This window comes from Etheostoma cragini, chromosome 13 (genome assembly GCF_013103735.1).
Source record: "Etheostoma cragini isolate CJK2018 chromosome 13, CSU_Ecrag_1.0, whole genome shotgun sequence".
In the NCBI taxonomy this organism is placed as follows: Eukaryota; Metazoa; Chordata; class Actinopteri; order Perciformes; family Percidae; genus Etheostoma; species Etheostoma cragini.
Genome location: NC_048419.1, coordinates 17,638,182 through 17,665,409, shown reverse-complemented (window position 1 = coordinate 17,665,409; position 27,228 = coordinate 17,638,182). Strand labels below are relative to the sequence as shown.

At 39.2% G+C, this 27,228-nt stretch overlaps 1 long non-coding RNA gene across 1 annotated transcript; it reads left to right on the top strand.

Moving 5' to 3' along the window:
* The first annotated feature begins 2,309 nt into the window (after positions 1-2,309).
* On the top strand, positions 2,310-12,331 carry LOC117955427. The gene is made up of 3 exons (XR_004659042.1): positions 2,310-2,324; positions 8,864-8,869; positions 12,248-12,331. It is a non-coding gene; the product is annotated as an uncharacterized LOC117955427 (long non-coding RNA).
* Positions 12,332-27,228: the final 14,897 nt, after the last annotated feature.

The window sequence follows — 27,228 nt, the reverse complement described above, 5'->3', positions numbered from 1 at the left end:
ATTTCACACTATGCATATGTACAATAAAGCTTTGCATATCTGCAACAAAGTCTCTCCTGATTGAAATCACATCACAGTCACTCCTTTGTGGTCTTCATTTAAACTGCAGAAAAAGTGGTCCATAAATGATTAACTTTCTCCTCTGTGTTTGGCGTACATGGCTCTCACACAGCCTTGTACAGGATCACACTGGGTTTGTCTGATGTTGTACAGAGCTTTGGAACATCAATTTTAGACACATCGTCGAAGTCTATGAAATACTTAAAAATACTTCTCAGGCTGATGTTGTATCATATATCAGACCCCAATGAATCATGATTAGTGTTCCATTTTATAGTTCCCATGAGCCACCTTCTATCAGACCTAATTTTACCTCCCCACTCGTTTTGACACGTTCACTTTCCAGTCCAACAGAGACGATGTGTTAAGATCTCTCTGGAAATAAAGCCATCGGAGTGAGCCAACAGAAAGCTCAAAGCTGATCGTTGTTCTCGTAAATCAACCAACTATTTGTAAAGTGATATTTTTTAAACTATTACCTAATAGGCCCATTTTATGATGACTTTGATTTAGTAAGGAAAACATCTACAAGAGTTGCCTGTTTTGAAACTATTCCTGATTAAATAGGACTCCTGTTTACACTGTTTCTTGGCAGACCATATCAAAAGTTCAACACATTCCTGTTGTTAATAATGTGCACTTCAAAAATCCTTTCTGGTAATGATAATTTATTTTTTGGGGAAATTACATCAAACACAAAAATAGTCTGTGACAATTAAAACAAATCTGAAGTTTTTTTATATGGTTTTAAAGTCACATCACTGTGTTGAATAAGCAAATTTGGGGATTAGCAAAACGACATCCCTGCACTTTAACAATACAACAAAGAAAATAAAATGTAAATACAGCTGGCAAGATTGGATGATAAAATTACATTTTAGGCTTGTAAGTTTATTTCAGTGTATAAACAAGCCCTTGTAATGATTGAGTGCAAACTGAACCTTACGTAATGCCTCCTGGGCCTTATGTGGTCCTTGTACCTGTTACATGTCACTTGTTCAACAATTTTGTGAATAACTACCATAAAGCAAGTTGCCCTTCGAAGATAACAAAGAAGTGCTTAACAGTATACTATACTATACCAGTACTATAATTATACTGTAGTAAAGCTAACATTTTAGCCTACATTGAGTTTTACTTCTTATAAAAATAAGTATTTGCAAATACAATATAAAAGCAGTATTGTGGTTTCATTATTCAAAACTTCCTAAGTAGGTGCTACTTTTATGAGCAGACTGGCCAGCTGCTAACATATGTGAGGTGTCTCAGGAACAGCGAGTCATTGTGAAGCAGTGGCCAGAGGAAGAGAGGGAGAAGAGAGGTAATGAAGGTGTAATTTGCTAACCATCTGTGAGGTGGCTGGCTGCCCCGGGGGTTTCCTCTTCCCCGGAACTCCCCCTCCGCAGGGGCACAGGTGCTTAAGAGAGGAGGAGGAGGTGATGAGGGCGAAGGAAGGGAGGGGTAACATAGCAAATATATAGGAAAAAAACAGACAGACAAGGAAGACAGATGAGGAGGGCAAGAGGGAAAGATGGAAGATGGATCAAGACGATAAAATGGCAGAAGCGTGAGGGAGGAAAGTAGGACTGTAGGGGGGGTGGGGTAAGGATAAAACAACAGAGATGTAAAGAGAGAAAAGGCAAACGGATTCGGGATTATTGGGAAAGAAGAAGATATATAGGGCATTTTGGTGCTTCAATGATTCAAGCTTTCATGTTGGTCTCTATTGTATAATCCCATTCCCAAAGGCATCATTCAATTTTTATGTATTCTCCATTAAAGATTTTCAAAAATCTTAAAGGAAATAAGAGATATGATGATACAAGCATGAATACGGTTCAGTTTTTTATTTTGAAATGGGGCAGGAAGTGGTTTGTTTCTGCACTTCAACTCCCTTTCTCTCCTGTTTATGCCTCTACTATTCCACAGCCAAGCTATTTTTCCCTTCCATCAAACTTTCTTCCATCCTTCACTTCCCACTTTCCATCCTTAACCTCTGCTATAACTCACCACCATAACTTTCTCTGTTCCTGCTCCATCCCATTCCAACCACAACCACACACACATTACAAAAAAATCCATTAACAGGTTGTATTCAATTCTAAAATATGCAAAAATTCTAATTCAGTCTTAGTTTCAGTCATAAATGTAACCCTGACCCTAATTCACAACAAAAGAGTGATTTAGCTTTAGCTTTTGCCAAATTGTGAGAGCTTTTTACTTGTTCTAAGCTGTCATGAACTCAAACTTCTTTAACATAAACAGTTCAGGACAACAACGTGCTCAGATCACATTTCACTTAACTTTATTTTTATTTAATGGGGCTTTCTTTCTGGAAAAACTTGCATAGACATCACTAAACCTGTCTAAAATCACTTTTCTGGTAAAAACAAGCCCTACAAAATCATCTCATTCCAATCAGGGAAGGACAGAGCTGGGAGGCATGGTAAGTAGAATTGGGCATCGAGAATCGATTCCTACTTTAAATTGTTTAAAAATTATGATTCCAGTAGAAACGTTTCTTTATTGGAAACGCTTGGAATGGTTTAGAGGATTTGGTTTCAAATCCGATAATTGCTTCCCAATTTAAAATGCGCAGGTTTTCATTTCCGAAGCGGCCGGGCGCTTGTTGTGTTGCAGCCTTGGACCACGGTAATTAGCGCTTTAATGTGGCTTTATTTTACATTCAAAAAGCTCTGTAAAAATGCAAACCACGATTGAATCCAAATTAAACTTTCCTCTAATTTGTGAAAATACTCAACCCCACCCCTCAAAGAATCGCAATCGAGAATCGATAAGAACTGGGATCGAATGGAAGAATCGAATTGGAAATCAAAACTGTTCAAATCCAAACAATGCCCAACCCTACTGGTAAATTAAGCTAAGTTTATGGTTGCCGTGGTGTTCCCAATGCAATGTGCGCAAGCCATAAAATGATGTTACCACATCTGTTGTTTCAGACCGATGGCTCCGCATGTTGTCACTGTACGTGGTCGTGCAGCTCTAAATTTGTAAAACTCGGCGCATACTGTACATTTCAGTTCAACAAGCTCGGCTAGGAAGACCAAGCAGGTTTTCCTCAAACATCTGTATCATTCTTCATGGACAGACCACAGGGAGTCCAATGGTGTTCTGTACTCACAGAGGCACCACACTCGAAAAAAAGAAGCACTTTGCCGGAGTGTGTAAAAATGTGTAAAAGAAAAGATTGCTTTGTTAAAGCTAAAAACACCCTAAAAGAAAGAATTTTCGTATCAGTGTTAGAGGCAGACAGTAATTTGGATTTAGAGATAAACAACAGTCACGTTAATAATTAGAGAAGAAAAATGTAATGTTTAGCGGTATGTTGGTGTTTATTATGAATGTGTTTACTACTGTTGCCAGGCAGTTTGGATTTATTCACAGATTATTTTGTTTGTTCGCCCCTGTGTTCTGGAGAATACTGTAACTAACAATACGCTGAGCATAAACGTCTCCATGTATGCTCGTAGCGTGCACGTCTTCTATGGAGGCTTGTGCCACAGTGTCATGCAACTGGTGGATTTTTGAATAAGAGAGGGGGATCATTTACTCAAAAATGAAGCAAAAATTTACAAATTATGTATTAAAGTTCTGGGGCCATAAAAAGGTAAACTAAACCAAACCTAACTCAGGTTACGCTAACTTTACATGAACTGAATAGAACTGGACAGACTGATTTTGTCTCACAAACTGAACTCAAAGGGGAACATACTGCATATAATGGCTGATTAGACCTTTTTTTAAACAAAGGGTTAACACAAAGGAAGATACTACCACATAATACATAAACTACAAATAGAACAGGACAATTACTCTATATCAGTATAAATGTTTGACCGATAACTGAAAGAAAAGCACAAGCAAATTAATGTAGTAAAGAAATAAAAAAAATCTGATAACAAAAAAACTAACAAAATTCCAATCCCCCCATTATGTGGCAGGCACTTGGTACATTCTGATTGGCCACTTCCTGTATATAAGAGCTCTGCTTTACGTGGTGAACCATTTACTCTAGCCTGACAAGATGTCCCACCAGCTGCACATTCTCAGCACAGGTACATAATACTTTATTCATTTCACGGTGGGAATATTCACTTCTTACAGCAGCAGTTTTCAACCAAACAAAACAAAAACAGTTTTAAGCAAACCAACAAGCAAAATGTGACAGACAACACACAATGTGAGAAAAGTTCTGAATGAATGTGAAGTGGCATTACATAAAAGGTATTGTAAATTAATCTAAAGGTAACTCAAAGAAATGAAAATTAGAATAATTTAGGTCAAATGTATCCACAGTCAAACTAAAGTGTGACTGTATGGAGGTGAACTACATGTATGCTCTACAGATACAAACTAATGTACTGTACTGCCGATGTATCTGTTCCTGATGCATGTGCAATGCGCATGAGGAAAAAGGTCAACAAACCCAATGAGGAGAAAATTAACTATAAAGAGTGAACTACAGAAAACTAGTGTAAGGAGGGCAGTTATCATTTTTTGTTTAGTTGTGTGGCAGGAAGCCACCACACATCCAAATACCCACCCTGCTCACCCTGCCCCCATCTAACCCTGTAAACCCCTCGCTTCCCCTTGAACATGCAGACTGGTGGTGGCTGGGCTCCTTCCTGCTTTGAAGCGCTCCAGTCAGCTGTGTTGCCTCTGACTGCCTCTCTGTGAGAGGCATATAATGGCTTTAAGACGTCTTGGCTTCCTCCTTAATAACTGCTTCCTCTGCTCTTGTCCTGTCGTGGGTTTGTGTGTGTGTGTGGGTGTTGGGGAGGGTGTGTGGCTGACCAATGATTAGCTAAATTCTGTATTATTAGTATTATAGTATTGCCAAAAGACTACTCTATTGTCTCCCAGAATATGTCCCTTGAACATAAAGGTTTGTCACAGTTTGTATATAGTTTTGTATGTCACTGTTTAGTCATGTAATTTCCTGCAGATTATACCTGTTTCGATGGTCATCGTTTCAAGCTGCTTTTCCCGCCGTGTTTGGTGTTACTCTGCACTGATGTCACTGTGTCACAAGATGTTGCAAATGTCTGCTTGCTTGCAAATATTTGGGTAGTAAATCAGACTAACGACTGACTGCTTTACAGATCAGCTGGTTAGTTGTCTTGCTGATTAACGGGTTGGATGGGTGCTTTACTGCCTGGCTCTTTGACTGACTTGCTGATTAAAACCTGGCTCCTTAAGTAGCTGACTTATTAGCTGTGGAATGTAGCAGGTGGTTTAAAATCGGAATGGGTATTTGCGCTTGTGTGTGCAAATAAGTGCGTGTCTCAGTGCATGTTTCTTCCCATGGTTAGAGCCATCCAGTTTGTCTGCAAGCCCTCAGATTGCTTCTCTAATCTGGCATGTTTCACATTCCCAATTTCCTCCGCTGATGCATGACTCCTCCACTCTGTGTTCAACTGGAGACTGCAGAGAGGAAAGTACAACAACTGCCTGTCTGTCAGACTATATATCTCTCTCTCTCGTCTCCCGGAGCTCTTCCTCCTGGCTGTCACCTACTGTGCGTGCATGTATTGTTATCCTGTTTTCTCCAATCTTCTGTTGATCTGACTGCACTATAACCTTATTTCCCACACAGAAATCAGAGGAGTTCTGTACTGTATTAAGAGGAAGTTGCACTAAAAAGCATTTACAAAAGCCAACATGTTTTCCAGGTACAAACACTAAAATGTATGGAGCTTAATGGTTTTGCTTGACAAAGTAACGTTAGATTTAAATCACATTAATTTAACCATTTGTCTCTCGGCACATATGCTGCACAGTAGTGTCACATCAGTTTCAAACCGTGTGGATGCTTAACACACTGTCTGCAGGCATTTAACCTGTACTCTAATTCAGAGTGACTTGAACCTGTGACCTTTAAGTTATGAGATGGCCTCTTAAGTTAAGGCTTTTCCTGTAAGATGTTTGTAGCTTAAACATTTCAGTCTGGCAGTGGTTTTAGGTGATATTTTTACCCTGTGGTAGTGTCAATGTGCAAATACGCTTTTTTTTCCAGTTTCAAACTGCATGATACATTAAAACAGGACTGGTTTGTGGCTCCGTTGACGTCCCTTGGTTTCGAAAAAGTAAACTCTGCTCCGACATCCCATTGTTACGACCAAATAGGCTTTTTACATAGGTTAGGATAGCCGATGGGTTTGGGTTAGGCATTTGACCTTGAGTGACTAAGGTTAGGATAGTCGGTTGGTCAGGGGACAGGACCTGTACATATGGGGTTACATTATGAGAAATTTGGGACACTAAACTGCATGTAAAACTGTTGCGGAGATGTGTGAATTTGGCTAGTTTAACATTTTAAATGTGTTAAACTAGACTATTCTTGATTAAGATTTTAGATATGGGAGGTGACCCACAAAAGCCTATCTACAATGGGATGTCGGAGCAGAGGTTGTTTCTTCTTTTAAACAAAGGAGACTTTGGACTAGTGGGCAGTAGGACCAAAGGATTTTTTGGGTTATTGAGACGTTGGAACAATGGAGCGTTGGAGAAATGACATGGCTCCGTGAGAGGCAAAACAGTGCTTTGAGCTAAATGCTAATATCAATGGTGTTTAAGATGCTTACCATTTTCACTGTCTTAATTTAGTGTGTTATCATGCAAATATTTGGAAATAAGCACTCAACACAATGTACAGCTATAGTTGATGGGTATGTTTCTAAAAACATACCCAGACCTAAAATTGCACACCTCATCGTAGCACTAGAGAAACTCAGGGGATCCACAAAGTCATTAGAATTCATCTTCTAGGTACTACGGATGTCTGTACAAAATGTCATGATAATTTATCCTATAGTTGAGATTTCTGTCTGGTCCAAGTGGTAAATCAACTGACCAACACTGCCATCCCTAGAGCCAAAACGCTAGAAAGAATAGAAATTATTTCTCTAAATATTCCAAATATCATTTAACGCTTAAACTCTTGACACATGCAGAATCAACAGTCTCCTAGAGATTTTTTATATACTAATGGCTTGTGCTAAACGTTTTTCATATCTGCCTAGACTCAAGCCTCTGGTATCAAAGTCCTGCGCTTTGTATGTGTACCTTTCCACCCCGACCACCTCCCTACTACTCGTGCAGGGTGCAAAAAACGCTGCACCTCTTGCACAGAACATAATCCAAGCAAATAATTTGTATATAATATATGTATTGTATTATATATAATAATCCCTCAAAGTATTTATCAAAACATAATTATATAAACAGAATCTCCAAGAGACAGATATACTTCAACTGTACACACACACACACACAAGGATATAGGATGTGGCCTGGTTGTGGCACAATGGGAGGTGGAAAACACCCATTTAATCACAAGTGTCCATGCACACAGACACACATATCCACACACGCATACATACAGATCCACTTTATCATTAGGTAAACAAAGGAGAGCGGAAGCTCAGGAACACTCTATCAGCAGGCTATCTACAGCACTATTGACTCTACCGTCCCTTATCTGTTACATGAATTCTACTCTGTCACATAAACATGCTCTGTGTGTTGCATATTCGGCTACACACAACTTTAAATATACTGTATGGGTATGTATGTTGGTCTGTATTTCTCAGTGCATAAGTGTGTTGTTTAGGGCTGGCTATTGTTAAAATATGTTGATACCAACCAGATGTTTGTTGCAAATACTAGGTTAACTTATCCCAGGACAGGGTTATCAGCATGGGTTTGCCACATTATTGCAGGGGGTAACTGGGGTAAACTTTCATGCCCTGTAGACAAATCAATACACATTATGCATTATGGCAGATCTTCCCCAAATCAGTTCTGTAGGTCCGATGCAAACAAATATACACTCTGAATTTCTCATTATCATATATAAACCTAAACTTGCTAGTAGACGTCAAGTTAATCATTCTCCAAAATCTTACCATTAGACAATATTACCTCTTATTTATAATTTTCAGTTTCATGGGCAGTCACTGAGTTTTTCCACTCAACTCTCTTGTTCTGTCCTCGTCTCCCTTTCTAACCCCCTTCCTTCCTTCCTTTCTCTCTGTCCCCATCCTCCATGCTAAATGAGAACCAGACGTTCAGCAGACCTAATCAAGATGTCCTCAGCTGAATGAGCCTTATTATGGGATGGGTAAACACTGAGTTCCGATGTTGCCGGGGGAGAGAGTCCCGGGACAAACTGGGGTTGCTTTAGAGGAGCAATACTGACATGGCACAGTGAACACAAGATTTTTTCAGGATTACCAAAAAAAGATTGTGAAAGGTTGAGTATTAGTGAACACTGGTTATTACACTAGTTGGCATAACATCAGGGCACTGCTATATTTTATAGAAATTATATAATATGATCAAAGTTAAGTTTCATTGTATTATATACCTTGATATGAAATTGTACTGTTGGTTGTTACACTCGTGAACTCTCTTAAGGAGTTCACGAGGAGTTTCGTGCAGTTTCTTGTGGCTGGCTGACTTGAGTGGTTCTGCCATAAACTCTGAGCTGTGCTTGTTTTGTCCTTAATGATGAGAGGCCGTTCAGACTAACAACCTGTACATAAAGCATGGCTGTAAAAAGTTGCGTGTTGAGGCTGCACTTGAGTGTTTGCTGTGGATCAAATTGCTTGTGGCAGATGTCTAACCCCAAACATTCCCAGTGGAGTTCATTTCCAAAATGTCTTTGCCTGAAGATACATTTTTCACATCCGTAAAACATTAGAGGTTCAGTGTCAACAAGCAGATAAGCTACAAACTGTTGTTGAACTACAAATACTATTCGTCACAAGATATGAATCAGTTAATAGTGTGTGATTTTAAGATGCATTTGCTGCAGACACGTAACGTTAAATGTCCTAAACCTTTTTTTTATTTGTTAGCACTGCAAACTCCACACCCATCTTGCACCAAAGTACGATAAAACAAACAGAAAAAATTCTCTCATCCTATTTAGCCTGTCTAAAGGGAACTGTACCAGCCCGACTCAAGTTACCTAGAGCAGCAATTAGGTTTTTATTAAAACTACGTTCCCCACCGTGGCCTCTCTGTTGACTGCAGCTTAACTGGTAGTCAAACAGAAAGCCCTTATCATAGGTAAACACTAAGTGGCCACACAGCCATCCGGCTACAGAGATAGGCAGGGAGGGATAAACATCTCTGTATCGCCACGCAGAGCTGCGTTCAAACCAAATTTCCGCTCTCCAATTTGGAAGCTTGTTTATGTCAAAAAGCATCTGGAATATTAACATGCCCTTGAAAGAATTTCCTGGCATGCATCATGCAGTGACTAAATGCATCTTTGAGTGGCATATTAATGCAAGGGTGCACATGTGTAGCAGGCCGTGTCCCTGTGTGTTTTCTCTTTGTGAATGTGTGCAAATTGGTTAACATGTTCCTGGTTTGTGTGTGTACCTGTATGCGTTCCACTAATAGTCTTCATTACTGTTAAGCCCTCAAATATCAGGGCACTTGTACTTTCAGGTATGTCCTTTTTTTTACTCTTCTACTTTTATTCCTAATTGTTTTTAGTTGTTTCCCTTTCAAGAATAAGGATATTCTCTTTTGACTTCTCTGCCATGTCTGTGACCTCAAGGCTATTTGTTTATAATACAGAGCAAAATCTTATATAAAAAAATATATTTTAATTTTGAAAAGGGCTCAGTAATTCCTTGAAACAGATAGGTATATGTCACTCCAACAGTAGTAAATTGTCCCTTTTGTAGGGGACGATTTTTACCTGCTGATCAAGACACATTTGGTGCGCTACTGAATATTTACAGCACCAGAATGATTCAGGTGTGATTGACTGCAAATTACACTGGCCATGTTTTAGTTTTTTTATAATGAAAACCAAATTTAGCTCATTGTGGTGTTAAGAGTTTTTGGACAAAATGGAGGTCTTTTGCACAGAAGAATAAGCTATACCAGATATTGGTTATACAGGCAATGCTTGTCTACAGGATAAATGAATTTAGGTATTGAGGTCTTCTTGGGATTTGCTTTTTGTGAGCAAATTTTTATATTTGATAAATAAAAACGGAGAAAAGACTGAAAGGGGGCAAAACAACACATGCAGATACAGATACAGACACATGACAAGTGAACAAACACCTGCGCAATTTAACGGTTTTCTTGGGATTTGTTGACAATAAGAAACATAGAACAAAGCCAGCTTTGTCCTTCAGCAAAAACATTTTCTTGTCTGAACACCTGTTCTCATTTAGCACTGGCATACAGAATTAACATGCTACTATGCCCTCAAACTATAAGCAATGTAAAATGTAAGCATAACTCAAATTAATTTAATTAATACAAAGCTTTATATGCACATGTTACATATAAAGTTGTATATGTGTTTACCTTGGACTTGATCGGTCTCATATGTTGCCACACAATGGCTGTTTCTTACAATGAACTTGACACCAAAGTGAGTGGAGAGAGCAACATTGTAAAAAGTCTAAAAACAACTCCTTGCACGCTTATTTCTCTCCTTTTCCTGCAGCACACCAGTTTTTCATTTTTAAGGAGGGATGGAGCAATGAGAGGAAGGCGGGATGGAGTGCTTAGTGCTGACAGTATTTATAGCCCGGTTTTCTGACCAAAATTATCAGTGTACCACAAAATAACTTCCTCTATCCTCCATGCCAAATAACAGGAAGCCTTCAATTGTGTGTATTTATTAATTCTAACGCACACGCAGGCACTCACACGGATGCTCATAACCGTGCACACGCAGTGCTGTTCTCAAACAGCTCACACACACAGCACATGAAAATATGCCCTTGTGTACATACACACATAGACTCGCATATGTAGGGATGGTTTGCTGTCTTTATAAATAGAGCAGCTCCTGGAGCTCTGCAAAGTCCGCTGTGTAAACATCCTCCACTTTCTGGAGTTGGTTTTTCTTTGTACTTGTTTTCTTTTTAGTCCGTCTCTTTTCTGTCTGTCGCTCTCATGCACACACAGATAAACGTATGCAACCAAGTGCATGTGGAAACACACTAACATTCACATACTCTTAATGTCTGTCCTCCATTAGAGGACCATTCGGTGGAGTTTAGACGGGGAGGGTCAAAGGTGAGAGTATGTTAATGGGTGACGTGGGGAGTCTTTTCTGCTTGACTGACCATCACTGCCATGTGCACACACAAATGGACACACATAAAATCACATTTATAAATTATACGAAATTCCTACTCTCTTACTTTTCACTTCGGTCTGTCTCTTTCTCTCCTGTGTTTTGCCTTTGGGTCTGTAAATCAGTTTGGATGTTTCTACCTAGCACAAAATACAATCACAGATGCTGCACCTGGTAGACATGTTAGTAACTATGTGCACATGTCCAGCGCTGTGTGTGTACATGTGAGAATGTAAGAGTGCATGCCTGCCTGCCAGTGATTGTGTGATGGCAACTGTGCTTGCATTTCTTGAATATAACTGAATTGTGGAATTTTAAATTACTGACAATATTTGGTGTAATCTTGGTGGCTTTTATATAAACAAGCCTAGTTAGGCTAGTTCAAACTTATACATGCAAATGTATTGGTGTTATATAAATTCTAATGGATGTCAGTCAAGATTTACTGAAGAAACACATGGTCTGCATGACATTGGAATGGTGTAAATCCAAACTGAAACTTTCTACTTCATTAGTGTGTATTAAATTACGTGTGTCTGTGTGTGCTGTCAACGAGTAAAGCAGCATATTTCTTTCTTGTAATCAGTAACAAACAAAATCCTCGGTTTCTTCTCAAAACTGTAGCCAAACTTACTCAAAAGCAGCTGTCTGTAAGATGCTTTTCATTCAGAGAAAAATAGATTTGGTTAGGTAAAAAAAATCATTCATCTCCAGCAGAATTTGTAGTGCAATATTCATGTTCTCTTGAAACATTGTCTGATCTACTGTTAGCTTCTAAACCAACCACCTGACTCCTTGACCCCCCCCACCACCAGGTAAACCTTTTATTTATGACCAACAATACTATATTAAATATTGTTAATTTATCACAACTGGAACTGTGCCTTATATAGATTTCTCTGGTTAAATCTCTACTTAAAGGAGAACTCTTGACAATTTTTAACTTAATCTAGGGTAACAAGATTTCCCAGAACTAAAACCTGGGACACTTTGTGTGCAACCGTAGTGCTCTTGCACGCGCACACTTTGAAACACATGTGCCAGCCCAGGTCAGACGTAAACGCAGACAGATTAGACACAATTCTGCCAACAGCACACGTAGGCCTACTGCTCAAAACATAATGGCGTCAATATTCATGAATTTTCTTGGTATGCAGCCTACATATCTAAGTAATTTAAATAATAAAAGACACTGAGTAAGTTTCGTGTGGGAACAACTTTTATTTTTTCAAAATTAAAGCAATCGTTTGGAAAATGCACCCACTGAACTTGTAAAAAACTGTGAAAAAGTATTTTTCATTGCATGGCACCTTACAAATTATTTGGAATGCAGTGCTAGCAAACTGGAGGTGCTGCAGCTAATGGCCAGAGCTCCCAGTTAGCTGAAATGCCAGTTGTGGGGCCAGTGGCAGGACACGAAGACGGCGACAAGAAAGAAAGCAGAAGCGAGGATCCCGGTTTGGCCTGCGAGCTCAGCTAAGGACACTACCACAGACCTCCACTGCCAAGCCTCCTACTTACCAACGCCAGATGCATCGCACACAAAATGGATGAGCTGGAACTCAGCATAGCAAAAAACAATCACAGTCATAACTGCTGCATGATTATCACCGAAACCAGGCTGAACCCCCTCATCCCAGACGCCGATGTGCAACTAGCAGGCCGAGCTAGGCGAGGTAAGTGACAGTACAAACTTTAAATTTAAATGGTATCTTCACAATGTCTGAGTTAATAACACATTGTGTTTTGTGTCTGCTAAAAGGCACAAAGGCACTCTTTAGAATGTGCCCCCACAACTGGCATTTTGCTAACTCGGAGTTCTGGCCATTAGCTGCAGCAACTTGTTTGATAGCACCGATTTGTCATTATTTCCTCTTCTTCCATATTGACATCATTCGTAGACATCTGATTAAGTAAAAAATTAGCCAGTTCTCCTTTAAGCAACCACAGCTTGACCCGAGGTCTCTGAATAATTAAATATTTACATTTTGCTTTCAGGGCCAGCCATTCCACTGAAACTGCACTTACTCTGGATCTCAAGCGGCCATAGTATGCCATAGATCATTGGATACCTCTAGACCGACTGAAAACTCAATTTGACTCTTGTGTGGTTAAAGTCTTATCTGAAAGAAGAGTGTATTTCCTATAATACTCCAACCACATTTTCTGATGTGAAATAATGAATAACTTCAGGGCTGTGTTCTTGGCCCTCTGCACTTCATTCATTATGTTTTACCTCCTGGCCAAATTACATCAGTTTGTTTCTTGCTACCCTGATGATCCTCACCTGTTTGTGTCCGTAAACCAGATTATTTAGGGAATGCAATAAAAGCACACTTTTGATTATATTATATGATATCGATTGACTGTGATCTATTGTTGCAATGGTGCTATGACAATTGTCGTGCCAAATCTTTTTCTAAGTGCCAGATGAATTCATACACATTAGGCTTCTAGAGCAGGACCGTGACATTGTGTCAACAGAAATTACAAATCCGACTTTAACGCTGTACTCTACTTTTTTTTTTTGTGACAGAAGCCTTTTATAGTGACAATCCAAGTCAGGCAGAGTAAACTATTAGTTTTGCTATGAAAGTACAATATGTGCTGTCAGAATCCCATTAATTTGGAATACGAGCCCTCGAATGTGTCTAGATAGTTGTTTCCTCACCCAGGTGAGTTGTGTGTGTGTGTGTGTGTGTGTGTGTGTGTGTGTGTTTGTGGGGAGTTGGCTAGGATTGCGTAACCACTGGGCGCCTGGAGCCGGCAGCTCGTTAACCTGCCTTCCTTCCTGCTGTCACCTCAAACTAAATAAACACAGAGGCTCTCTGGTGAGCATGCACATATGTGTATGTGTGTGTACACACACACACGAGTTCATGCATGTGGACATTTGTTTCTTTGTTTCTCTTGCCTGAACACATGAGCTGTGCGTGTACGTCACCGGAGGCTCTTTCCTTGAGTACAACCGATTATATATCTCTTTCTGAACACACACACTTACTTACTAACTTTGAGCTTTTATTTACCCTGTTGGGAGGATGTTAGTTAGGATGGGATACAACATGTCATTAAGGAATCCCGCCTCTCTGACAGTTGAAAACAAGCTGCCTGGTCCCCGCGGACTTTAACCTCTGCGTAGTTTTTCAGCGGGTGGCTTATTGGCATCCAACTGAGGATTGCAGATGTTGTGACAGGGCAACCGAGATGTTATGTAAATAAGACATGCGGCATTAGGCCATGTTGAAATGTGGATGGTTGTGCAGAATCATAGCCTTCGAGCAAATGCTTGTTAGGCTACTTGATCTGGACTTACTGAAATAATAATCAATGGTTTTAATCAGGAGCTTTTATATTTTATTTACATTCAAATATGACTGGAAAGACTCACAAGTAAACAAGAGAAAGGCAATCTCCACTAAAGTGCGAGGTTTGCTTATTCATATCTGTTATTGGGTGTGAAAATTATGAAAAAAGGATTCATTTTCAAATCAGCCAACTTTGTCTGGATGCAGTCAAAATACACTATAGCCTAATGAAAATGGGATTGGGATATTATCAACCATTGGGATAACATGAGCTGGGGAAAAAGTTGATGTATACAGGATAAAAAATATTTCCATTCGACATTCTAACTGATTGCAAGAAGCTTGTTGGCAAAGTTTGATATTATCCGATTTCAACTTTTCACTTTCTTTGTCCCAAGGCCTTTAAATCTGTTTAATGCCCACAAACACAAAATCATATCAAACCACATGGAAGCAACCCACATCAAGGGCTCAAGTTTTTTTCATAAAAAATAATTATATTAACATACCCTCCCCTTACTTTTAATCTTGGACCCACTGTTTCAACATCAAACTTTGGGAGTGGGGTTTTGTATAAGTTTATTTACTGTTAAGAAAAAAAAGAAAAACGGAACAGGGGGGAGAAGTTGCAGAGGAAGCATTATTAACAAAGAAATAAATGTTTATTGCAAGCCAGACATCACAGTGGGTTTATGGCTGGACTGTAAACTAGAAGACCCGGCTTAGAATTTACGTAATTACTTCCTGGTGTAAATGTCTCTCTCTCTCTCTCTCTCTCTCTCTCTCTATGTGTGTCTTCACTCATTCGTTCATGTTGTCTTCGGGTCAAAATTGACCTGTTTTCAAAGTTGTTTTTTTTAATATTGAGAAAAGCGACAAAATCTATGAAAAAAAACATCAAAATTACAAAATCTTCCTAAAAGACTTTGTAAAAAGCAACAAAAACGATAAGAGGAAAAATGTTTTTCGTGGTCACAGGGAATACAACACAAGGGTTAATCATATCAGCACTATACCTGTTTTTTAGCATAACCTAATGACTGTACTGTGACTGTAATTTCTGTACATTTATGCCAGTTCCAGTAACATTATTTTGGTTTTCCAGTAATGAATGGTTTATATTTATTCAAATTAATTTTGGTGTTGATGGAAGATCAACAAACGGTAATTTGCAATTTCTGTTTTATACACTGTCCGTGTCAGGACATGTGTCTCGCAATGCCAGACCTACTGTAATTATCGCAAGAGCAAACAAGGAAGTTAGGTGACAAAGTATGTTGTTGTTGTTGTTGTAGCACTAATTTCCACGTAAGGAGTGAAGTTGGGTGGTGGATGGTTCAACCAAACAAAAGTCAACCAAGTTTTACAGACCTTTGTGATGTCCATCCTGTTAGGTCCTCATTTTAGCAGTTCTTTACGTGACAGGAAAATTCACTTCACAGGAAAATGTAAGCCATTTTACTTATAATAGAAGTAGATAATATGGCAAGAATACTTTTTTTATTCTTTTTTCCGCCATTGTGATTAATTTATGCATCTCATACTAACAGGGACACCCTGATCTATTCTTAATAGAGCTTTGCACAAATTGTTGCATTACAGTTGCAACAAGCGTATTACTTAACTTACAGCTAATTATTTTACCGGTCTGGAAAGTTTACACAATGACAAATGTAAGAATGGATCTTATTTTTTGCATTTACACAAGGAAACGACACACTTCAGCTGCGAGCTGCAGGGAGTGTTTTCTGTCTCTGGTCCAGCATGGATTTGTAAAGCCCAGGGTTAGGTTAGTGGAGGTCAGGGAACACAAGGACAAATTGCTAAATTAAATGCTTCTTCTTCTTTAGGTTAGACTCTTTGCCTGTCTGGTGTTTATGTCTTGGGCTTGAGAAGAGAGGGAGGAAGTGGGGACGACCTGGAAGGAAGAATGAAGGCCTTCACTTTCTCTGCCTTGTTTGCTCGGAGCACAAATGTCCACTGTGGTCATTTCAGTCTTTTCCTTTCTCCAAAGCTTTCTTCATCTTCTCTTTCTCCCCCTCTTTTTCCCTCTAACACTCTTTCCACCACTGTCCGCCTCTCTTGTTTTCTGTCTTTCTTTCCCACTGGGACTACAGCCATGTGCTTTGGAGGCCCTCAGAGATGAAACCACATTGGAGCTGTAGCAGGGGGTAGAAGAAGGCTCCAGAAAAAGCTCGGCCGGCGCTCCAGCCAACACACCAGCCAGAAACCAAACTGGATGTGGTGAAACTGTCAAATTACTTAAGGAAACTGCAGCAAAACCTCAGGAGGCGAAAAACAGGGAGGGAGAGGAGGTTTTTTTTGCATAACAAGCAAGCAAAATGGTATTTGAAAAATGATTCATGATTTTAAAAACTGTCATTTGGAAGGCCTGGCTGTAAGAGAACATATTGTCAGTATCTTACAGTATTCATTTTCTGTGACTTTCAAATGTACTTTTATTAGATGATACCCTTCTTCATCCAGGTGTCTTAACAAAAAAATGCACTGAAATATCAATTAAAAAAGCTTTTTATTTAAACATTTCAATACTTAGCTCCCATTAGAAATGCATCAATGGTTAAGCATTTTTCACCTCTGAAAACTAACTTAAAAAAAAAAAAATCCACTCAGAAGTTGAGATTTTATCTACTCAATGTACCTTGCCAATCAACATAACCAATGACATGAGATTTAAATTTTATTGTAAAATTTGTCAACGCTTCATGTGCAAATATGTCATTATTGTTTTGGAATGTTCAAAGTAGTGCTTAGTTAGATCTCTTAACTCTGACTTTGCTGCTTTTGGAATCCAGACATTACAGGATGTCCCATAACTTCAGAACACGCTCTTACTCTGCTGGAATTAAAGCTTCTTTGGGATCTTTTTTCCTATGTACATTTTAATTTGTTGAAAGTTTGCAAAAACAAAATTGGGACTGGTTTATGCACCCTTATGTTAGTGCAAAGTTTTCAGTTGTAGGAGTTGACATAAGTGATGAGTCGGCTCAAGGCCTGGCTGGATCAGTAGGCCGCTATAAATTGCGTGTTTGCGTGTCGCCTTGTACCATGCGCTGGCTCCACTGAGACTCTAAGCAGAGCAGTTACAGACAGCAGACATGGCTTTCACTTCCACTGCCTCCTCTGTGTCTCTCACACACCTCCATAACAAACAGCAAGGGTCTGGTCCCCCAAGGCTTCCTGTATTCTACAAAAAGCAAATAAACAATCGCATTAATTTACACACAAGCATTCATTCGTGCACAGCCGTGGTGCAAACCCTACCCACAGAAGCATTCAGGCATGTGAAGAGACACACACACACACACGAAAGAGGACTCATACCAAATGGGTAACCACTGCTATTTCTTACCTCATTAAGCAGCAACATTACAAGCTGACACTCAGAGAGGCCTGTGGGCTTGGACTCAGTGTCCTGAGGTTTCCACAGTTAAAGGGAGGAAATGTCTCCTTCTGTTACAGGAAGAGGGAAGAGGGGAATCAGAGGAGATAATCAGCAATGGCGCAAATATCTAATGCCCATATTTAAGAGGTTGAATCAAATAAACTATGAATCCACATGATGATTGATGTCACAGCATTTTCAGAAGTGTTGACATTGCTTGATTCCTTTTCTATCATCTGCAAGTTTTCCAGTCAGAATAGAAGCATTTTCTATCACTGTCATCATGAATTTGGTGTGATTTCTTGGCAATAGGTGCATAACTTTGGCTTTAAAGCACTATGGGACATTTTAACATGGTATTCGCACAAGCAAGCAAATACCGGGTGTTAATTAGTGAGCTTTAAGGCGCTGACACACAAACCCGATTATTGGGCGTCGGGCAGTGTGGCGAGGTGAGTGACTCGAGTCTGTTTGTTGTGTTCGTCCCGTCGTCGGTCAGAGGAGCCGTTGGCCTTTATTTGGGATGATGTGACATGTTGAATTGGAACGCGGGCCTTGAACTCAATGACAAATCTGATTTGTGGGGTGCTAACCTGTAAATGATGAGCAGGATGAGCTTGAGCTGTGAGACTTTGTTCCAAAGGAGCTGCCATTATGATCTGGCTTTAAAATTCTGGAGAAGCCAGACCCACATGATGCGTTGGTCCAATCAGCTGCCTAATGTGGATGTAAAAATCATCAAATTTCAGCTGAAAATAATCACTTAAACATTTTTAATTCTTCATTTAAAATTCAATGTGCGGGAGTGCAGAACTGACGCAACAAAATATGTTGTCAAACTACCTATGGGCTGCACTGTATGTACAATGTAAAAACATGAGGAGGTTTGAAAAAAATTGTTAAATCAGCTTAATTCACCTCCGGGCGAAAGAAACGTTTTGATTGGTCTATGTTGGCTGAGCATTTGTGAGTTGGGATGGAAAGAAGTGGTTTCTGGGAAACCATAGGTCGTCAACAAAACCAACGTGCAATCCTGCAAAATTTAAAACATTTGTCGTGCAAATCTGTGGTTCTTTGTGTCAAATAAACTGTGATTAGCCAAACAGGAAAGGAGATTGTGTGGTATCACTGGGATTGCGCCAACACCCAACATGGGACTAAAACATGTTTTACTACATTCACTTCTAAACATTGAAGTTTGATCAAATTGACACAGCCCCTGTGTATATATAAATATGACATCTCTGCATGTTTGCAGGCTTTACTAAACATAACTTTTGAAGGTATATACAATAACAAAAGTTACTACTTTGTGAGTAGCATTATTGCATGACAACCCAAGACCATTTCATAATATTAAAGAGGCACCACTTTCCTTAAGAAACCCTTAATAAAGGTTCATACAGTATGTTGTAAGTAATGGCTTTATTATAGTGGAACAAGTAACTAATGCCGTTGTAGATACTTTATAAGCCAGTAAGAACAACTTTTGGCTTGTTGTCTTATAATTTATCTATAAGGTAACCTTATTAGAAAGTGGAACCAATCAAGGTCTGTTGTTAATTTAAATATTTCCTGCAGTTTCTTTACTGATCAAGCAGTTAACTTACTTTGTTTAAGGCGGCTCTGAATGTACTTAATGGCAAGAAGCTTTGCTCTGGATTAACATGTATCACTAATATGGAATGGAGCTGCAAGTTTAGTGTGTAGCCAACTTGTTTTAAAAAAGAAAGGAGGGACATCTAAAAACCGCTTCTCAAAACTGTTGGTACTACTTTGTAAAACTTTTATAAATTCCCAATTTTTAGTCCACCAATGATATATTTTTGGCTTTAAATGCAACACGTGTTTACAACATCCTTTCCTCTCCCCTGGTCGTCTTCTTCTCGGGCGTGTGAAAGGAAGATACACGGGTAGCGACAGAGGAAACATAGCAACCACATAATTGGTGGCCAGGATCAAACTCCAATCCCATCGTCCTATCGGCGAGGCCTAGTAGCCTGTCCTTTTCCCATATATCTTGTGCCATAATGACAGTGACACGGCTCTGCTACTACAGGGTTTGGTTGAGGCGGAATGTATGTAATTGGTTTACAGAAGTTGTATTTAAGGAAAAACAAATCTGCAAAGTTGCAAGTCAGTGACATGTACTCACTGTTGTGGTGAAAACAACTGTAGGGTTACATGATATTTTTTGTAACATAAATCAGGATGCATATAGTGTATGTAAAGTTTTAAGTTACCTAGAATGATTGCCTGATATCAGACAGAATTGTCAACTAGCTACACTCTTTCTGTTGAGTCGGCAGATTCAAAGGTCCTGACCCAAGCAAATAGATTTCAATAGACTATTTTAAGTGGAAATAGATTGTTTTCTTCAGTTGTAGTGGCCTATTGTTTTTTATCTGAATTTACTATAAACAGTTATTTCATAAGCTAAAGGTTTACATTCTTGCTTGTATGAAGGGAAGAGCATAAATTAAATTGACTTCGGAATCCTTTTTAGCATGTCTGCAAGCAGTTTATTGTGGTTAAACATCAATTACTGCCTAAAATAAGGAATTAATCTGCTTTTTAATTTAAAATTTTAAGCAGCTAACCAGTAAGTTCTAAAGGTTTATGTAGTTTGAACATAACGGATTTAAAGCTACAGCTGCTGCAGCGAATACAGTTAAAACATATTATAGATTCTAAGTTGGTAAGCAGGAAAAGGAGGTCAGGATGTGTATGCCTTGATTTCCTTGAACTGTATGGCTATAAAACTCCAAGGACGGGTTTGTTGATTTTAGAAGGTTGAGTCTCCTTCCTGTTATCAAAGACAGACGTTGAGGTGGTGGACAATTACAGTATGTAACACTAAATACCATGAACCTGTTGCTGAGCTGAGTTCTGAGGCCAAAAAAAAGGAAACAGAGAGAGAGAAAAAATTCTTTGATGTAAGCTTTAATGTAAGGTTTCCATTTTCAAAAAGCTTTTCCCTTTCTCTTTTGTATTATCCTCCTATTGGTAACCACAGTATTTGAGCAATATTACATACAGTACTGCTATGGTTGTTGAGCTGTTTCCATGGCAATGTTATTCTCAAGTTTAGCATCCAGTTTAGCCCTGAAGGGCAAGGGTAGCCAACTTTTGTGGATCGTGATTATTATTTTTTTTGCACCAGACTCCTGTCTTCCACATTTTAAATCTCTCAGACAAAACACATTTATGACGATTAAAATGATTTCAAATCTGCAAGGAAATGTTAGCAAAAGTATGCTGATCATGTTACAGTAATCAGACTCCAAACTCCACCAGGAAACAATGTTTCATCTGAGGCAGTTTAAAATGAAGGACCAGTTGTGTGTGTGTGTGTGTGTGTGTGTGTGTGTGTGTGTGTGTGTGTGTGTGTGTGTGTGTGTGTGTGTGTGTGTGTGTGTGTGTGTGTGTGTGTGTGTGTGTGTGTGTGTGTGTGTGTGTGTGTGTGTGTGTGTGTGTGTGTGTGATCATTCAACAGCCGCTCCGTCCAGGAGCATTGGATTAGTGTGTTAATCTCCCTCTCGTTCTTTTCTCACGTTCCTCTTTCCTGGGCCTGTGTGTGCACGTGTTTTTGTGTGGTTGCGTACACTTCAATACGACCTCACAGTCCCCATTCATCCTTTTCTTTCCTGCTGATGGTCTACGATGATGTAAACAGCATGTCATGTTTGTCCTGGCTGCTGAGGTCAGACAAACTATGATTAATGCTCAATAACAAGATAGAGAGACAAATGAAGAGCTAAAGTGTGTTTTGATTCAACTCTGAAAGTGTATAAAATGAATGTCAGATGAATTTTCATCAGCTGGTTTTAAGTGCTGCATCCACAAGAAAAAAATTAAGTAACAGATTAGCCATTGTTGCTTAGAAAACGAGAATAAAAAAAAAAAATGCACTTTGTATTATTGTAATGTTTCCTCTAACAGCCACAACCGCCATTGACATACTATGCACTTAAAAGACAAAAGATTCAACATGTGTCTCATTTCCAAGTTGCAAAAGGAATATTTGTACTATAAATAACTACTCACTCAAAAGTATAGTTGTTATTTATTTATTTTTAATGTATTTATTCACCAGTATGTCTTCCTTGGTTTTTGTATCTTTGCTCTTTATCCCAAAATCTCTATATTTCAATATTAAGAGTGTTTTAGGGAAATCTGGGGTGGAAATAAAATAATAATAAATAAATAAAAAGCAGGAAAAGAGAGCAGACCTTGTAGAATTTACCCCTACCATCATTTAGTCTTGCAATAAGATCTTCAAATGATGTAATTTACTTGGCTAACCAATGAGCAATAGTTTTAATGATTTGTTTCCAAAAAGGGAAGACCAGGGGACAATCCCACAAAAGATGGAGGTAGGAGCCTGTGACATTCATGCACTTCCAACACAGATTGTCCTTCATTAATCCCATTTTATGAAGCTTGACTGGCGTCAATAATACCTGTGAATAACCTTGTAATGTATGACTTTGTTAATCGCATCCCTCCGTATTCTCTTCTTAATAAGTTTACAGTCTGTAATAGGTCAAACAGACCAACCTTTTCAACACTGTGTCTTCATCCGAGTCAAGATAAACATAAGGGAAACACATGTACTGCCAGTATAGATAATTTGATAGTTGGTTGAACAAATCTGTGTATAAGAATAAAAATAGCTCATATATCTTAAAGTACAAGTACATGCTCAAGTGTGATCAGAGACTGAATCCAGATTTTGGAGCAATCAAGTTTTGCTAACATCTGGGGGGCTTATCATCTTACAACTTTTCAGCAATGTTGTAGCAATCCCAGAAATCAGCAAATAACCCAAGTTATGAAAATGTTTAAATCCACCAATTAGTGTTTTTAATTAAATTGTTATCCTAACCATCTGGCTGGAGATGTCGTCTATTATCTGCAAATGTTGAACAATGTTGTTTTTTTCACAAAAATAAATTGCCAGTTTCAGAATAAATAAAAGTTAAATAATGAAATGTTTATAAACTTGACAGTAAAATAGATGCTTATTTTTTTCTGTAGCTCTGAAATTCACAATTTTTTGGCATTCATATCATGAAGATATTCTTAATTGTTTGTAATTTCATGCATTTAATGTGCATAATACATGGGAAAACACAGCTAGAGATCTGGATAAAGAGTGAGAAAAAGATAGAGACAGAGGGAGAGAAAAGAGAGAGGGGCAAGACAAAGCACCTGCTCAACGACCTCGGGGCCCAGACAAAGACACCTCTGTCCCACAGTACAATAATGCCTGGGACACTGTTACTTCCTGTGACTGGTGGGACGACTAAACAGCAAGCTAGCTGTTACACACACACACACACACACACACACACACACACACACACACACACACACACACACACACACACACACACACACACACACACACACATACATTCTGGGCCACAGGGCTTCACAGGCCAGACCACTTCTCAGACAACACCACTGGCACAAAATTCACAAGGCTTGTTGCTAATATACATTTCACTGCATTTGTATGGCTGTGCACATGTGTGTGTGTGTGTGGGTGAGTGTGCGCACGCACACAAGTACGTGATTCAGCTAAACTAGTTCCTGTAGTTTCTTTTCTTGGAAACCATTACCTAAATCACTTCTCACAATGGCTGGCAGGAAGTGAATCCAGAAGGTTTATAATTAGAAGCTATGAAAACATGGAGAGATGGAATTGTCCAATGAGACCTATTGATTGGCAGCTGGATACAGAGCTCTGTTGTGTAAGATTAAAAGCCAGCCAGTTTATCTAATATTGCACATACCTAAAGTCAAGGGAGTCTCAATGCACACACTTTAAAAAGGAGAAAGAATCTTTCAAATTGATGCAGTAAAACTAGAGATGTTCTATCCTTTCCCCATGTGATGATTCTTTCTCTTAAAACGATCGTTTTTTTTTAAAACAATATTTGGAAATTGCATGGTGCCCACTCAACGATAGTTTGCTTCTAACTTGCCTTCTTACTGCTTCACATGTGCATTACTGTCACGTAAGGCTTTTTGTCTTTCCCTAAGCCCTTCCCAAATGGCTAGCTAAACTGTAGTCTATATCCACGACCTTCCACTTTGGGGATTGCTGCGTTGCTGTCAGAGATTCAGCTGTACGTTCTTTTTTTAGGCCGGATATCCATTACAGATATCCATTAGCTTACGTTGTCGGCATTTTAAACTCCAGTCTATTTATGAGGACTATGGTTAACTGCTCCTCAGATCTGTGCAGGGTAAATCCAGACAGCTAGCTGAACTATCTGTCTGACTAAAACAACTTTTGAATGTACACATTTTAATGTACACATTCAACCAAAACAAGTTCCTTCCCGGCACCAGTGCCGTGACGATTGTGAAGATTTGGTTTAAAGAAATGTCAATAAACCAGAGCATGTTTTTCTCCCATCTTGGAATGCTGTGTGGACTAACCAGAACCTCCTCCAAAACAACTGTTAATGCTCATACACACTTGTAATGAAAGCTAAAGCGGCCGGGTAAAACACTTGTACATAACTAGTCTGGTTTACTTGATGTACAGTGCCAGTCCTCTCCTTCGCTTTCTCCGCTATCTCTTTTGCAAGTGCACCGTTGCTGCATCCAGGGCTTTGCTGCCCCAAGACAATTTGTTTAAAGAAATACAAACAACCCGGAGCCTTTTTTCCCTTATCATAAATGTGCGTAACTTGTGCAGCCAGAAAATACTGATGGTATTTAACTTGAATTGTACCTCGTACTATTTCCTGATGTAATCAAAGGTTCATCAAACCTTTTGTGCTAAATATTTCACTTCTCTTTCTGTGATAATGTACCTCTTTCTAAAGTTCCGTGCAGTACAACTGGCTTCGTCTAAGAGATCTGTGAACTTGGAGAACATAGAATGCATGACAGGAACTTCACAGGAAGAGAAAAGATCAGCCAACAGGAAAACGAGAGTGCCAACTAAGCTAAAAGGAAACATTGAACCATAGTGAGACAGGCCAAGATACCCCACCCTTAGGTCCTAAACATGCAAACGCACACACAAATGCACAAAACTCTCACATATCTGAGAAAACATGACTTGACCTCTCTTTTTGCCCATAGGTGTGTTAGCGTCCAAGTCGGTGAGTAGTTTCTGATGGGTTGCCGTGGTGATTTACCTTGTTGCTCATGATACTGACTGAACAGATGTATGTTAACAGGAAGGAGAGAGGGAATTTCCGAGTAGAGCTAAGTTAGTGATCGGCTGTTGAAGAAGATGTGACCATGTGGAATTTACAAGAGCAACGTTTCACAAGAGTAGAGTCTCTTCTCTCCTTTGCTGTAGAGTGAGTTGGCAGATTCAGTAGAGTAACAGATGTCTGTGTAACATCATTATTTCAGACCCTGGCACAACCACTGTTGGATTTGTAATAAAAAGCTGCTGTAAGTTTATCGCAACACATCCAGCCTTCACAACTTAACTCTACAAGACTCCCAGGGTGTGTGAGAGTGAGTCCATATTAGTTTTGTGCATGTGTGTATGCATCCATAATTTGTTTATAGCATAATAAAGTGAAGTCTATATGCTGGCATGTTGCATACCCACAGAATAAAGGCACATGAGCTGCCTGTTTCTAGTCTGATGTGTAACCTGGATTTGTTTCTTCTGCTTCTCACCTCAGTGTCAGTTACAGTCAGTGAGTCTCTGGAAGTTCATTCAATTCCTATAAAGATGAGCGGACATTTGTGCTGGTGACCTTGTTATAATTTTTGACAGCATTTGACCACACAAATTTAAGGAAAAGCCCTCAAGACAGCAGTGAAATGTCCCACAAGTTTTCAGTAAACATCATGTCCAACACCAAGATATAATAAAAAAATAAAACTCTCTTTTTGGGTACAAGGTTTATGTAACGATGGGATAATGGGACCTTAAAATAAAAAAAAACTATCTCCATCTTATACATATGACAATATGTCAGTTGTTCAATCAGTGTACTAGTTCACACAGGGAAACGAAAATCAAGAGTCCAACAGGATGTCGATTCATCCTCCTGAGTTCAACAACAAAGCCTCATTGTTGACAGCAAAGCTGGCAGATACAAATACACTGTTATGACATGCAGACATGAAAACATGCATGCACGCATGAACACACACACACACACACACACACACACACACACACACACACACACACACACAATGACAATGACTTCCTGTGAAGTCATACCTGTTACATAAGTCTCTCTCTCTCTCCTCATGTCTCTCTCTTTCTCTGTGTGTGTTTGGCTCCTTTTGTGTTTGTCCTGACAGAATAGAAACTGGAGCAAGGACAGACAAACAGACTTGTGAATGAAGCGGATTTAACCTTTGAGAACCTCAGCAGGAATTACATGAAGAAGCATGAGTGACTTTGAAGGCAAATCTAAGAGACTAATAAGAACCTTGAAAATATGTTTGGGAAATTATAGCAGGCACCTTTCACTATTTGCTGACATGAATAATATGTATGAATTATTAACATACACCAAATCTAAATGAATTTATAGCTCACAAATTCCCTAAAGTCCCTTTTCCTCACCAGACAAATGGGTGATATACATGTTTTTTGTTTAGATGTACAGTAAGCTCAGTGTTTTCCTTGTGTAGCATCCAAATTAATTACCATACATGTGGAGCAACAAATAAACCAACCTAAATCTCAGTTTTCATTGGGAGAATATCTTAAATAAAATCAAATGAGCTTGGCAGCTTAAAGATGGACCAATCGGCTAAATCAACTGTGTGGTTTAAACGTTAACTAAGAAACAGACGTTTTCTTTTTACATGATTTATGTCTCTCAAAAACCTAATTTTGTGCACACTTTTTTTCTTGTATGCAACACATTTCAGAAACTGGAAGAGGAGGAAAGGATTTCAGTTGTATACTGTAACAAGTGGAGGTCAGAATGGAGGTGATTTGCAATCTAGTGAAATTGTGGGAGGGAAAGAAGTCAGTGCAACAGCTTCGCTTTAGAAAAGAGAAAACCTGATTAGAGAAAGAACATGGATAGGAAGACTTGGACAAAGAGGAGGAGAGCAAAGACAGTAATCAAAACAGCAATACTTCTCTTTGTACGTGCATGCACACGTGTGTCTGTTCTCTTTGTGTCTGGACTGAGTGTAAGAGACTCAAGAGATAAATGTATGAAATGTTATTGTGGCGAGGCTGGCACTGTTCCAGAGGAAGTGCTTGGCTTTGACAATGCTCTCACCAGGAATGCACTGCAGGCTGCCGCCAAGTGGGCGTGTCGCTGCTCCGGGGTCGGAAGCCAAGTTTGGTC